General features: G+C 39.9%; 1 long non-coding RNA gene across 1 annotated transcript in view; it reads right to left on the bottom strand.

Moving 5' to 3' along the window:
* Positions 1–13,516, bottom strand: part of LOC143243079 (uncharacterized) — a 21,262-nt gene extending 7,746 nt beyond the window's left edge. The window contains exon 1 of the long non-coding RNA XR_013023859.1: positions 13,145–13,516. This is a non-coding gene — a long non-coding RNA (uncharacterized LOC143243079). The remainder of the gene's footprint in view (positions 1–13,144) is intronic.
* Positions 13,517–14,492: the final 976 nt, after the last annotated feature.

Raw genomic sequence — 14,492 nt, 5'->3', positions numbered from 1 at the left:
GCGCAAAAGTTTGAAAAGATAAACAAAAGCGCCTTGGAACGATGATCATTCTTAGCACGGAAGTCGAAGAGTGTAGTAGGATTGTAGTTCTACGTACGTTTGTAATATAGCACGGACAAAACGAAATTATGGCTCGCACGAAACAAACTGCAAGAAAATCCACGGGCGGAAAAGCACCAAGAAAACAACTGGCCACTAAAGCTGCCCGAAAGAGCGCTCCAGCAACAGGAGGTGTAAAGAAACCTCATCGTTACAGGCCAGGAACAGTAGCCCTCCGTGAAATCCGTCGATACCAGAAGTCAACTGAGCTGCTCATTCGAAAATTACCTTTCCAGAGACTGGTGAGAGAAATTGCCCAGGACTTCAAGACTGACCTTAGATTCCAGAGCTCTGCTGTCATGGCTCTTCAGGAGGCCAGTGAGGCGTACTTGGTGGGTCTCTTCGAAGACACTAACCTGTGTGCCATTCACGCAAAGAGAGTGACCATCATGCCGAAAGACATCCAACCTGCACGTAGAATTCGAGGGGAACGAGCCTAAATAGAGAGAGAGGTATTGTAACTTACCTCGCCAATAAACAAACGGCCCTTTCAGGGCCACCACATCCTGAACAAAGAGTATGCCATTCGCACACATCACGACTACTTGTACTATGTTAGTAACATACATCTTTTGAAGTTGAATTTGCACGTAAGAAATGCAAGGAGTTGTAGTTTAGCAGCAGCCATCTTTTCTCTTACGAAAGTTTGTGAGTTAAGTCTTCTTTCGTTTTACTTTATCAAGGAACCTTTAAATTATTACACTTACTCGACGTGCATGAAACAGTTTTCAAAAAATTCCTGCATGTTCGATATTTAATCTAGTTATGTGCCTGGAGAGAAGTATAAAATTTCATATTACGAAGTTGGTGTGTTTTCTTGTTCTCCTTCGAAATATATTATTGTGCTGCAGAAAATGACGTATTGGTTTGTTTTCATTTTTCTCTTCCGTGTAACGACATCTATGAAGGTAGGTACATTCCTTTCAGGTTAAGAATATTGAAAAGAAATGGCAATAGCTTACGAACTACACATACTACTCAGCTTACTTAGAAAGACGAACATAGTCTGGTTACGACAGTGAACACTGTCAACAACGTATCGTTATGCTGGTATAAGAGAAAACCTAACTGTGACGATCTACTTATATAGCAAGTACTATAATGAATCGTAGTAAAACGTTTTGTTTTATGATTATTTATTTATTTATGTATTATGGAAGATGGGATAATAAGGTTTGTCGTACACAAGAGACACGCCTTTTGTTGCGTGTTCTGTGAAAATTATTAACACGAGATGTATGGCGAAGGAACTGTACTATCTCTCCATCAGGAGGTGGTGGCCCTGAAAGGGCCGTTTGATATATTGTTAATATTTACCGACTTACTTCTTTCGGTCTTCTTGGGCAATAAGACAGCCTGAATGTTTGGCAGAACGCCTCCCTGGGCGATAGTAACACCCTGTAGCAACTTGTTGAGTTCTTCGTCATTACGAATGGCAAGTTGCAAGTGACGAGGAATGATCCTAGTCTTCTTGTTATCACGTGCAGCGTTACCTGCTAACCCAAAACTTCAGCAGCCAGGTACTCCAAGACAGCAGCGAGGTAGACGGGTGCTCCAGCTCCTACTCGCTCGGCATAGTTTCCTTTCGAAGGAGACGATGTATACGCCCGACTGGAAACTGGAGTCCAGCTCTGCTTGAACGGGATTTAGCCTTGGCCTTCACTTTGCCACCTTGCCTCTGCCCAGACATTTTCCCCTTAGTTTTCTCTGAAACTAAGAACGAAAATAGACAGTAAAACACGGTACTCACTATGTGGAATGAATACGTATTGTGACTATTACACTGTTCACTCACTTAGTTTTATCAACTTTGTAGGATTGAACGAGATATATTGAGTCGCCTGTGACGGCCGCGCTTCTCGCGACAGCTATCGAATTCGCAAACCAAAATGCTATTGGCTACTTTTCAATCCTGCAGCGCGCAATTTAAACGCTGACTGAATTTTGCCCAAGTTTATTTTTTTTCAACATGCCTCCACAACAAGCGTCTGGAAAGCTGTGAAGAAGGCCGGAAAGGCCCAGAAAGCCGTACGAGCTGGAGACAAGAAAAGCGAAAGAAGAGGAGGAAGGAGAGCTTCAGTATTTACATTTACAAGGTTCTCAAGCAGGTCCATCCCGATACTGGAATCTCCAGCAAAGCTATGTCTATCATGAATAGCTTCGTGAACGACATTTTCGAGAGAATTGCTGCCGAAGCTTCTCGTCTGGCTCACTACAACAAGCGATCAACTATCACGAGCCGGGAGATCCAAACTGCAGTGCGTCTGCTTTTACCTGGAGAATTGGCCAAACACGCCGTCTCCGAAGGGACCAAGGCTGTGACTAAGTACACCAGTTCAAAGTAATGTGTTCTTCTTCTCTTTTCAATTCAAACGGCCCTTTCAGGGCCACCACATCTTGAAAAGGAGAAAGTCACATCGAATCTATTTCACTATTAACAGTTCAAGCATGCTTTCTCTATAACCATGCTTATAACGTGCGAGTAGAAATACACACATTATTAGAGAGTTTTGTTCCATTCCCACCTCTATGCTCTCAGTGAGTATTTTCGTTTGTAGTTAAGTGAATGAAGACAGACGAACGAACGTATACACACCCAGCCAATACATGTCGTCACCGAATGGTACAAGATAATTATGATAATAACAAGAAAACGACAGCTACTCATTATTTAAGAAAGCAAAAAAGATAGAATGACAGAGGGTTAATCGATACACGGAAATAGTTATTTCATTTAGAGTGACATCCATTACATGTTTAATATCCATGCGCTTGGGAGAAAACGAAATAGTGTCTGAGGGACAGAGCAACAGAGAAATTGTCTCTCAGAAGGTTTGTTTAGAATTAAGCACAAAGCTACTCAATGGGCTATCTGTGCTCTGCCCACCACGGGTATCGAAACCCGGTTTTAGTGTGTAAGTCCGCAGACATACCACTGTGCCACTGGGGGCCTCTATTAAGGAGCATAAATCATATTAGTTATTAATAACTAGTAAATCTAATAGTAAGGCACACTATTCAGCCGTATATGCATGTGCATACGGAATAGATTTCTCCATTACATTTGTGAAAGGCTCAGTACACTTCACTAACTAGTAAGGAGGCATACAATTTATATGGGTGGCTAGTAGTATAATACTGTTGCGAAAGAGTTAATTAATGAAGGAGCCCCTGAGTTATTTTCCTTCGACCAATTGTGATTAAAACTAAAATGTAATTAAATGCAGTACTAATTGAAATTAAACTAAAGTTACGAATCATTAAGTATAATTTGAAAACGAGCATATCTATAACAGCACAGGGGAAGAAATAAATAAAGTCGCACTACATTACTTTCTTTCTCGAACGTTCGTTAGACTACAAATCTGAGCATGAAACGTTTTAAGAAATTTTTTACCATTTCACTCGCTCGATATAACAAGTGTTGTTACGAGCGGAATGAGTGTTTTGTTTGTTTTTCTGTAACGACTTATATGGCAAACTCTTTATCAGGAGATGGTGGCCCTGAAAAGGGCCGTTGATTTTGTGATATCACACAAAATTGGAAAAGAAGCAGCTTACTTATTTCTTTCCTGCCACCTTCTTGGAAGCAGCCTTTTTAGGGGCGGCTTTGGCCTTCTTGGGGGCTTTCGGTTTACTGGCTGCAGGTTTCTTTGCTGGCTTCGCCACTTTCTTTGGTTTTGCCTTTGCCTTGGGTTTTTTAGCAGCTGTCTTTGCTTTCTTCTCAGCTACTTTCTTGGGCTTACTCTGGGCTTTACTTTTCTTTGCAGTCGTTCCTTCTTTCTTCTTTGGTTTTTCACCACCTTCTCTTGCTCTTTTGAGCACTCAGCTTGAAGGAACCCGTAGCTCCTTTTCCTTTAGTCTGTGTGAGAATGCCACTATTCACTGCTGATCGAAGATACTTCTTGATAAAGGGTTCATCCGCTCCACGTCGAGTTTATAGTTGGCAGCAATGTACTTTTTGATAGCCTGGAGAGAAGAACCTCCGCGTTCTTTGAGAGAAGTAATGGCAGTGATTACCATTTCGGATACCTTAGGATGTACGGGTGCCGTTCTCGGTTTTTTCGCTTTTTGTTTGCTCACCTTCTTAGGAGAAGGAGCCGTGGTAGGCGCCGTCGCATCAGCCATTTTTTAAAGCTTTTTTATTTATTAATCTTTCTACTGGTTGAAAATACGAGCACAAGCACGTGAAGACCTTAAGTAAAGAGAGAGCGGCCGTAATTGAGAGCTTCATCTAACTGAGAGAAGTCAGCTGGGGTCGCCATTTCTCGCGTCTGAACGTATCATCCGGCTGTGTTTGTTCACACAATTCTGGGTTCCTTTTGAGAAGTTTCGAATTTCCAAAATTTTTCCTAAGGTCTACTAAACGAAAGTTCGATCTTTCTTCTATAGATAGGTCTATCCACGATTCGTCAATGGTGGCATTTTTTACCATAAAATCGTGCACCAGTGCGAATGAGAAGCTTCTTTAGGATACAGAAGTTTTTCTAATCGTTTCTCAAGTCACATCATAGAGTGTTTCAAGTAAACAAAACATTTCACATCGAATATCTATATCACACACCCTCAAATGAAAGTAGAGTATTTGTAAGAGAGCATTATATCATCGGAATATCACGTTAGAAACGAGGCAGTCTCTAACACGTCGTCATTTCATTTCATGTTGGGTAGTGCTAAGTGCAGAAGCTTGTTCCACGCTACAAAGAAATTCTCCCGAACAACACAGAAAAGTAGTTTCTATTCCTTATTCAGAAATTGTTTTCGATCCTTATTATCGTAAACAGTGCATTACAAAGAATATTCAAACAGCAAAACGATTACAGGCCATTCTAAGCCAGTTTGAAAGCAAACTGGTGAGAGTTCGTGACAAATGAGAAACGAAACTAGTGTTCGTCGATACAATCATATAACACATATTCGATTTCAATAAGATGCCTTGAATCGTTAATTTATTTCTTTTATACTTCCTCTGAAGGTTGATTAATATATATAATATTTATATATATAGAAATAACGATGCAGTTTTGAAACGCAGTGTTCTTGGCTTCGTCGACCTTTCTGACATCATTAATTAAGGAATATTTTATTGTAGAGTCTATGTTTACACACATTTTTCGGAGATAGAAAACTTTAGAGTGGTATCTAATAAGCTTGCAAGTTTCATCTTTTGAATAGAAATTAACAATTGAGCAAGACATTCATTCGTCTCTCTAAGTGTATGTGTACTCAATAAGCGTAACGCTTCTTCATTGGCGAGTGTTATTTCTATTAATAAGATAACGGGATTTACCCTAACATATTTTATCTACCTGTTTCTCTAAATGATGTATAAAGTAACATGCACACAGAGTAAACTTGAAATGAACACTAACCAAACAATTCCTAATTACGCACTACCAGTTCTTATAACATAAGTTATTTCACTAAAGTTAACTTGCAAAGCATAATGTTTATCCTTAACTTAACAGATATATATATAAACGTTTCCGAGTGAGGGAGGTAGAAATCGTATTGTGTGAAAAGGAGTTAGCTAGTAAGCAATTTGTGTACTTGTACGAGTACTTGAGAGAATTATAAGAAGTACGAAAATGTGGTATCTCTTCATTAGGAGGTGGTGGCCCTGAAAAGGGCCGTTTTTTTGTTATAAAGTGAATATTTAACCTCCGAATCCGTACAGAGTGCGACCCTGTCGTTTCAGAGCATACACTACATCCATGGCGGTCACAGTCTTTCTTTTGGCGTGCTCCGTGTAGGTAACAGCATCACGGATTACGTTTTCCAAGAAAACTTTCAAAACACCTCGGGTTTCTTCGTAGATGAGACCAGAGATGCGCTTTACACCGCCTCTGCGAGCTAGACGTCTGATGGCTGGCTTCGTGATACCCTGATATTGTCTCTGAGAACCTTACGATGACGTTTTGCTCCACCTTTACCGAGACCCTTGCCACCTTTTCCTCTTCCAGACATGGCGTAAATGTAGAAATATTAAAGAATAATCTCTGCTCGAACAGCTCAAAAAAACGAAAACAACCACTATCGGTAACACTATATAATCTTAGCGCGGCCTCTCGGAAAGCTCCTCGTCGCTTAACGTTGAACAGCAAAACTGTGATCATAGAAACTGAAAACATTTATTGAGAACTAACTAAGAACCATCAAAGAAATGTGTTGGATCATATTATTATTTATTTTTACCGAAAACAACTTCCATCTAGATATTCACGAGGTTACTTGGTGGACTGGACAAAATGTACATGTACTTCTCGAAAGGAAATATGTCCCAGCAGAATAACTATGTAAAATAAAATTAAAAATATAAATAAAAATAAAATAAAGATTCTTACACATATCTTTCAGACGATAAGAAAGTACCATCAGTAAGAATTATATTTCATTCGAATATTGGTAACGTATTGCTATACCGTTTTGTTTGAGTATTACAATCCAAAGTTGCTTCAGAAACCAAAAAAGTGGTGCAAACTAGGATTGAGAATCACAACTCTTTGTCCAATGGCGTCTCGACTCTGCGTCCTGTACAATGATTGGTGGAGCACGACCAATGAGAAGCTCTCTCGAACGGAAAGCGCAAAGTTTGAAAAGATAAACAAAAAGCGCCTTGGAACGATGATCATTCTTAGCACGGAAGTCGAAGAGTGTAGTAGGATTGTAGTTCTACGTACGTTTGTAATATAGCACGGACAAAACGAAATTATGGCTCGCACGAAACAAACTGCAAGAAAATCCACGGGCGGAAAAGCACCAAGAAAACAACTGGCCACTAAAGCTGCCCGAAAGAGCGCTCCAGCAACAGGAGGTGTAAAGAAACCTCATCGTTACAGGCCAGGAACAGTAGCCCTCCGTGAAATCCGTCGATACCAGAAGTCAACTGAGCTGCTCATTCGAAAATTACCTTCCAGAGACTGGTGAGAGAAATTGCCCAGGACTTCAAGACTGACCTTAGATTCCAGAGCTCTGCTGTCATGGCTCTTCAGGAGGCCAGTGAGGCGTACTTGGTGGGTCTCTTCGAAGACACTAACCTGTGTGCCATTCACGCAAAGAGAGTGACCATCATGCCGAAAGACATCCAACTCGCACGTAGAATTCGAGGGGAACGAGCCTAAATAGAGAGAGAGGTATTGTAACTTACCCTCGCCAATAAACAAACGGCCCTTTCAGGGCCACCACATCCTGAACAAAGAGTATGCCATTCGCACACATCACGACTACTTGTACTATGTTAGTAACATACATCTTTTCAAGTTGAATTTGCACGTAAGAAATGCAAGGAGTTGTAGTTTAGCAGCAGCCGTCTTTTCTCTTACGAAAGTTTGTGAGTTAAGTCTTCTTTCGTTTTACTTTATCAAGGAACCTTTAAATTATTACACTTACTCGACGTGCATGAAACAGTTTTCAAAAATTCCTGCATGTTCGATATTTAATCTAGTTATGTGCCTGGAGAGAAGTATAAAATTTCATATTACGAAGTTGGTGTGTTTTCTTGTTCTCCTTCGAAATATATTATTGTGCTGCAGAAAATGACGTATTGGTTTGTTTTCATTTTTCTCTTTCCGTGTAACGACATCTATGAAGGTAGGTACATTCCTTTCAGGTTAAGAATATTGAAAAGAAATGGCAATAGCTTACGAACTACACATACTACTCAGCTTACTTAGAAAGACGAACATAGTCTGGTTACGACAGTGAACACTGTCAACAACGTATCGTTATGCTGGTATAAGAGAAAACCTAACTGTGACGATCTACTTATATAGCAAGTACTATAATGAATCGTAGTAAAACGTTTTTGTTTTATGATTATTTATTTATTTATGTATTATGGAAGATGGGATAATAAGGTTTGTCGTACACAAGAGACACGCCTTTTGTTGCGTGTTCTGTGAAAATTATTAACACGAGATGTATGGCGAAGGAACTGTACTATCTCTCCATCAGGAGGTGGTGGCCCTGAAAAGGGCCGTTTGATATATTGTTAATATTTACCGACTTACTTCTTTTCGGTCTTCTTGGGCAATAAGACAGCCTGAATGTTTGGCAGAACGCCTCCCTGGGCGATAGTAACACCCTGTAGCAACTTGTTGAGTTCTTCGTCATTACGAATGGCAAGTTGCAAGTGACGAGGAATGATCCTAGTCTTCTTGTTATCACGTGCAGCGTTACCTGCTAACTCAAAACTTCAGCAGCCAGGTACTCCAAGACAGCAGCGAGGTAGACGGGTGCTCCAGCTCCTACTCGCTCGGCATAGTTTCCTTTTCGAAGGAGACGATGTATACGCCCGACTGGAAACTGGAGTCCAGCTCTGCTTGAACGGGATTTAGCCTTGGCCTTCACTTTGCCACCTTTGCCTCGCCCAGACATTTTCCCTTAGTTTTCTCTGAAACTAAGAACGAAAAATAGACAGTAAAACACGGTACTCACTATGTGGAATGAATACGTATTGTGACTATTACACTAAACTAAACTAAACTAACGTGGCAGGGTTCAGTTTAGAGAGAGAGAAACTGAAGAGTTCTCTCTCCAACTGGGGTGTTCAGGAACTTTGTAGTTCCTCTTCGTCCCCTTTCGTGGATTGTTTTAGGATTAAGTGGTGTGTTTTTTTTTTATTATTATTATTTTAATAAATTAATTATCGTTATTATTCTTGACTTTTGGGTGGGGAATGTCTCACTAAATGGTCTTTTTTGGGTGGAGGCAAAGGTAGCAGTGGAAAGAAGGAAAGGTCGGGACCTGTCTCGAAAAGAAAAGTTGGGTAGATGTGAACATGAATGTAATTCATTCAAGTTCAGATCAAATCAAACAGCCCGATTCTGGGTCTGGCAAAAGGTTGCCTGGGCTGGGATCTAGAAATCCAATGCCTGAAGATTTTGATGTGGGGAAACAGGAGTACCCCTGAGAAAACCCACTTTCACACGACAGGCGCCGAAAGTTTTGCCTGTCGTGTGCCCTGTACCTGAAAAAAAAGGAATTCATGTTAATAACATAGTTTTTATGTATTTAGACTCTTTGTTGAGTGGATTGTGATTCTTGAAATATGTTGTATGGTGATATGTATTTTGTTGGTGCACTTGATAATTTGTGTAGTGATGCCGTTAGTTTGTTTCTGTTTTCTGCTTTTCGATAATATTTCATTGAAAGTTCTGTTATTCTATCTCTTATAGTTGGTAAATTACTAATTTGGTGTAGATAATTTGTTGGTGTAAAAGATGGTAAACTGAATGCGGATTTTAATATTTTGTTTTGTTGCACTTGGATTTTTTGGAGTGTGTTGTTTGACATGTTGTATGTTACTTGACATCCGTACTCTATTAGTGGACGGATGTAAGCCTTGTATATTTGTATAATGGTGTTCGGTGCGCATTTTGATTGTTTACCAGTTATAGTCTTTAGATATGAAATCCTTTTCTTATTGATGAGTGTATATTGTTTATGTGTTTTTCCATGTTAGTTTTGTGTCGAAAGTGACGCCAAGGAATGTGATGTTTTTGCTCATGTTAATGGTTGTGTTTCCAAGTGATAGATTTATTTTTCTAGATTTTTTCTTTGCTTCTTTAGTTTTCTATAGAAGGTGATTGCTTGTGTTTTTGTCGGATTTAACAAGACCCTCCACTTGTTGCTCCATGTTGAGACGTTGTTTAGTGATTCTTGTACGCGAGACATGGCCATTACTGGGTTTCTGGAGGTGCTCCAGATTGCGATGTCATCTGCGTATTGTGAATTGTGTGTGTATGTTAGATTTGGAAAAGGTATGTCACTGACGAAAATTATGTAAAGAAGTGGAGAGAGACTGATCCTTGGGGCACTCCTGCCGTTATATTAAACAATTTGGATATGGTTTTATTGACTTTTACTTGTGCTGTTCTATTGGTTAAAAAATTTGAAATCCATTTGACTATCGTAGGATTTATTTGTAGGTGGTTTAGTTTGTATATGATGGCATTGTGCCAAACGCTGTCGAATGCTTTTTTGACATCTAGGAATACCCCGATGGTTACTTGATTGTTGTTGTAAGCTTTGTATATTGATTCGGTGAGTCGTGTGAGGTGATCTGTTGTTTGTCTATTTTTTCTGGAGGCATTTTGAGATTCTGGAAGGATGTTGTTTGATTCGCAAAAAATGGAGGAGACGGTTGGAGATAATTCTCTCCATCAGTTTGCCAAGGCAGCTTAACAGACTGATGGGGCGGAAATTATCTGGATTTGTTCTGTTAGTTTGTTTCTTGGGGATCGTTGTTATGATGGCTTTTTTCCATGTGTCAGGGTAATACCCTGTCGCTAATGAAATGTTCATGATGTTTGTGAGGTGTTGTAGTAGGAGAGTGGAACTTTTTTTGAGAATAATATTTGGTATTTGGTCATGTCCGGGGGAAGTGTTCTTCAAGTTTTGATATTAATCTTTAGTTCGGTTATGGTTATTTTTCTATTGATTGAATTTGAGTATGCTTCTAGTGTCTCTCGGGAAATCCTGGTGAGAATGAAGCTTGGTTTGCATTTATGTAGTTGTTGACATGGTGTTGGTGTTGTGTGTCGAAATCTACTGAGTTTAAATCGCTAAAAGCGGATTTGTAATAGTCAGCTAATAAGTCAGCTTTCTCTTCGTCCGTCCTTGCGATTTTATTGTTGTGTGTGATGTGTTGTAACATGTGATTTGTGTGTTTTGTCTGACGCAATACTCTTGAATTTTTTTCCAGAATTCTTTTGGATTTTCTTGGTTTTTTTCTAAGTTCTTGCAGAAGTTATGCCAATTGTTTTCTCTGACTTTTTTAATTTCTTGTTTAATTTTTGTATTTGTTCTGTTGATTTCTGTTTTAATGTGTGGATCACGTGTGATGTAGTGTATTCGTCGTAATTGTCTGCGTTTGATTATTAGTGCGTGAATTTCTGGTGTTAGAGTCCATTGAATAAGTGATTGTTTTCTTTTGATTTAGGAATTGTGTTTTTTTGTGGCTTTCTTTATGGCTTCTGTAATTTGATCAACATATTTGTCTAGTTCTGTTTTGTTGTTTACATGTTCGATTGGGTGGGGTAGGTATGAGTCCAGAGAGGCATTAAAAGTGAGCCAGTCTGTTTCAGTGTAGGTGTATGCGGAAGGAGTCACGTACGCCACAGCCAGGTGGCGCGGGTGAATCATACATGATACGGGAAGTGGTCACTGGTGATTTCATCATGCACTTTAAAGTTAGATATTCTATTAACCATGTCCTTGGGAGCGATGATGAAATCGAGTACATCATATGAGCCGTTGGCGGCTGAGAAGTGTGTAGGTGTATTGTCATTAATTAAGTGCATTTTATTGTTAGAAATAAAATTTTTTATGCAGGATCCTCTGCGTGTGTCTCTGTTACCCCTTAATTCTGTGTGCGGTGAATTAAAGTCTCCAATAATAATTGGTTTGGGTTTACGATTAACACATTTTTGAAGGAAGTTAATGTCGATATTTTTGGTTGGTGAGCAATATATGGCTAGAATCGGAATAGTTAGCCGGTTGTTAAAGTGTATATTACAAAAAATGGTCTCATTAATGTCAGATTTAAATGAATCTTCTATCGAGATTAGATGCGATATTTTTGTACTAAAGTAAGTTATTATACCTCTGTTGTTTTCTGAGTGAGGTATGTTGTGTGAGATGAACCGGGGATTGTGGTGTTTTGTTTCTCTGAGCAAAGTGTTTCTGAAATGATGATTATGTTGGCGTTTATATGTTTGTTTATGTTGTATATTTCTAACCTTTTGTCTTTAAGATTTCCTTGGCAGTTGATGTGTAAGATTTTAATGTGTTGTATCATTGTGTTGTTTTATTTCCCTCGCGTGAATTTTGAGTGAAAGATGGTGTGGTTTCAGGTGAGGGAGGTTAAAATAGTGACTTGCAAGGCTGCAAACAGCCTTGAGTGACTCGTGCCTCGATTCGAATGAGGGGAGATCACTCAATTCTATCAGCATTGCTAGCAAGTTTGTGGTGAAATCTGTTGGGTTAAATGCTTGTGTTGTTTTTTGGGCGTGTTACGTCCGCGTAAGTACGTGTTGGTTGAGGTTGAGCGTGTTTGATTTGCGAGTCGGTTGGAGTTGGTAGTAAAGGTTGTTTGGTGTTGTTTTGGTAGCCGTGGGTTTGATTATTGATGTTCGTGGTTTTGAAAAGGAATCTGGTACGTATTTGGGTGTATTTGGGGCAGCCTTTGTAACTGGCTGCGTGGGGTTCTGACAGTTGGCGCATCTAACTTGGTTACGCTCGTTAGGACACTGAGCGACCTCGTGAGATCCGCCACATCTGACACATCTATCCTTGGCCATACAATTAGTTTTTGTGTGTCCGAACCGTTGACATTTGTAGCATTGGATTATTGGTTTTTGATGTGTCTTTTCCGGTTCGGTCGTGTGTCTTTTGAAAAATAAAAGCAACCGTTTTTTAATAATTTTTCTTGATCGTCTTTTTGTTGACGGTTACCTTGATCAGTGGCGTTTTTGTTTCGTTCTGAATGAGATGATTCTGTTCGATGATGCAATGTCAAAGCCTTGAGTTGTTAATTCTTCAGTGATTTCATGATCTTCAATGTCGAAATCGACACCTCTGATTATGACTGTTAGTTTTGGTGTGTTTGTTTTGGTGTTGTAATGGTGGCTTGAACACCGAAGGCATCCTTGGGCCAGTGGGCCAAAATATGCGCAAACTCTTGAGGTTCGGTACATTTAATCATGATTCTTCCATTAGGAAGACGTTTGATGTCTTTAAACTGAATGCCCGGGTAATAGGACCTCAGTTGATTGACAATCTGTGGAATGCGTGTTGTTTTGTTTACTCCTTCGATGAACAGAGTTGGGATTCTGTAGTTAGGAGAATTGTTTGTTTGTGTGACAGTGATGGTGTTCTCAGAATTAGTGGCGATGGTGGTGTTGTTTGTATTCAAGTAATTATTGTTAGAGCAAGTGGCTTTGTCTTCGTTAACATGGGTTATGTTATTAATACATTGATTTTTAGAACTATTATTAGCGTCGTTAAGGTTAGGGTTAGTAGCATAGTCAGAAACTATACTTACCATGTCCTTTTTCTTCTTCTTCTTCAGCCTCCTCTTGTTGGATGTCTCGTTTGTTTCATGGGATTCTGGTCTTCGTGATTCTTCACCTCCTGAGTTTTCACCTTCGGAACTCTCAGTCGAACTACTCAGTGATTCAGAGGCTGGTCCTTCAATAGCTCTATTCAGCATATCCATGATCTCGTCGTTGGAAAGGGCTTTTCCGTTGGATCTTGTCACTATCTTCTTTCTCTTCATACTGTTTTACTAGTCCTGATAAGGACTAAGGGGTAACCTTTTTTAGTAAAACTTTTATGCACTTCACAGGATAATTTAGTCTTCAATGCACTTGTCTCGCAGCTCTTGACTTGCACGTCTGCTCTGCTTGACGGCGACCTTGAAACCGACTATTACACTGTTCACTCACTTAGTTTTATCAACTTTGTAGGATTGAACGAGATATATTGAGTCGCCTGTGACGGCCGCGCTTCTCGCGACAGCTATCGAATTCGCAAACCAAAATGCTATTGGCTACTTTTCAATCCTGCAGCGCGCAATTTAAACGCTGACTGAATTTTGCCCAAGTTTTCCGTTTGTGCTGTCGCGTCGATGGTTATCTTCGTAATGGTTTGAGTCTGGCTGGTTGTTGAGTTCTGTGGAACTGGGATTGAAGTCTGGCAGGAACTGTCCTTTTTCTTTCTTGAACTACTGCAACTTGGCGTGTTGCTAACAATGGGTGTTGTCTTCTTCTGAGTCGGGTTGTCTGAATCCGTCTTCGTGTTTCTTCTAATACGGTCTGGAATCGGCGGTATTTTGGTATTTTCCTGTTGGAAGATTTCCGTTGGTTGTTTACGATATCTGGGTGCTTGGTTTGAACCATTCTTGAGTGGTCGTCGATGTGGGCGTTCGGCTCTAAAATGAAATATATGATAATAGCAGCCATCTCGTAAAATACAGTCGGCACTGTACTTCGATGTTGTCACTATCTTCATGAAGTGTGTGGGATGATTACTGTTCTTAGAATAAATTCGATGAACTGCGTATACCTTGGCTTGTATTTGGGGTTCTATGGTTTGTCTAATTTCTTCAGGTTGAATTGATGGATCGACGCCCCTGAGGAATACAGGAATACTACTTGTTCCAAGTTTGACTGTGTGGGTATTTGGGTATTGATGTTGTTAAATACCCAGGAGGGTCAGGTACATTTGACCTCTTCCTCCCTCCCGAACGATTATAGCGTCTGTCTTTAGGGTTTGTTTTTTTTTAAAGCTTTGGGCCAGAGTAAAAGTATAACATCATACTCAGGTCCATTTCAGGGCTCAGTCCATGCATGGACGAACAAGGAGTTTTTTTTTTGTTTTTTTTTTTTCCC

The sequence above is a fragment of the Tachypleus tridentatus genome, unplaced genomic scaffold (genome assembly GCF_004210375.1).
Source record: "Tachypleus tridentatus isolate NWPU-2018 unplaced genomic scaffold, ASM421037v1 Hic_cluster_2, whole genome shotgun sequence".
NCBI classification, from domain to species: Eukaryota; Metazoa; Arthropoda; class Merostomata; order Xiphosura; family Limulidae; genus Tachypleus; species Tachypleus tridentatus.
Note: the sequence above shows the minus strand (reverse complement) of the source record. Positions and strands in the feature narration are given on the sequence as shown.